Genomic DNA, 1,746 nt, shown 5'->3' with positions numbered 1-1,746 from the left:
AAGAAGCTTAATCATTGGAACAAAACATAAAATTAATGAAATAACACTTGAACCACACCAATCAAACTTAATCATCCAAGTAACACCAAATTAGTTTATATATAATTGAAAGAAAAGGATTTTGATATATACTTGAACCACACCAAGCAAGACTATCAACCAAGTACATATTTTCAACTAATTTCATTCCAACATCAACAAATTTCAAGAAGCATAATCATTGAAACAAAACATAAAATTAATGAAATAACACTTGAACCACATCAATCAATAATCAACAAATTTCAAGACTACCAACCAAGTATATATTCTTCAACTAATTTAATTCCAACATTTCAAAATTTCAATAAGCTTAATCATTAAAATAAAAATAAAATGAATGAAATAACTTTAAATTACTAAATTGAAAATTCATATGAAAATAAAATTTTACCTTTCCAAGCAAACAACTTAAACAACCAACAAACTTGAAGAGATCCGAACCGGAACTCGAAGATTGGAACGTTGGCGAGCACCAGACCTTTGCGAATAAAGTTAAGACGGCAGATCTGACAAACGGCGAGCTGACCACGATGCTGGCGACCTACTTCTACGATCGGAACCAGCTAGACAAATGGCGAGCTAACCCACCGGAAGAACAACCACAACGAACAACCACCGAAAAAACAACCGGAGAACAATGCCACTTAAGGGCCACGCGCCGGCGAAGAACACCCCGAAGGAACACGCGAAGAACCACGGAAATAACACGCAATGAACAACGAAGAACCCACGCACCGATGAAGAACACCCCGATAAACCCATGCACCGACGAAAACCAACCGAAAAACAACCAGAGAACACCCACAACAATGACCCACCATTGGAAGAAGCCCACGACGACGGAGATCCAAGCAACACCGATGACGACAACCCACGAAAACACCTCGAGAACACCCACGCGCCGATGAAAACCAACCAAAAAACAATCGAAGAACACCCACGACGATGACCCACCAACAAAAGAAGCCCATGACGACAAAGATCCAAGCAACACTGGTGACGACAATCCATGGAACTGATGTGCACGGCCAAGCTAAGGAGAGAGAAGAGGGTTTGATAAGAGAGAAGTGAAAGGAGAGAGAAAATTTCATTTAGTTTGAAATAGATTTTTAAGAAAGTTAAAAAAAAAAGGCCTTTAATGTCAGTTTTAAACCGACATTGTAGCCCGACTTCAATGTCGGTTTAAAACTGACATTAAAGATCCATTTTTTTAAAACCGACATTATACATCTGATTTCACTTGTTTCAACTGACATTAAAACCCAAAATTCTTGTGGTGTTGTCTCATTCCATAGAAATCCAATTTTCCATTGTTTTGCCAACATGAGGATAAGTGCATGTTTGGAAATGATTTTGAAGTAATTAAAATCACTTCGAAACACATTTTTAACCACTCAAAATTAATTCAATGTTTAATTTTACACTTTTATTTACATTTTCATACTACTAAAATTGATTTTGAATCATTAAAAGTATCTCCAAATTGATGTCACCTGAGTTCACCAATCACGTACATGCTATCAACTATTGCTCACTTTTTTGCGCGAACGATAATTTTGTTTTGGTTATGTATTTGTCGATACAACTCCATTTTAACTAAATGAAAACTCGTTTTCATACATTTTTTTTTTTTTTTTTTTTTTTGTGTTCTTTCCAACCATGCTTATAAATTGAGCAAAATTTTAAAGTATATTACTTTTAAAT

Source organism: Benincasa hispida, chromosome 3 (assembly GCF_027475165.1).
Source record: "Benincasa hispida cultivar pf3 chromosome 3, pf3_genome.v1.1, whole genome shotgun sequence".
Taxonomy (NCBI): domain Eukaryota; kingdom Viridiplantae; phylum Streptophyta; class Magnoliopsida; order Cucurbitales; family Cucurbitaceae; genus Benincasa; species Benincasa hispida.
The sequence above is the reverse complement of the archived record's forward strand: the minus strand, read 5'-3'. Positions refer to the sequence as shown.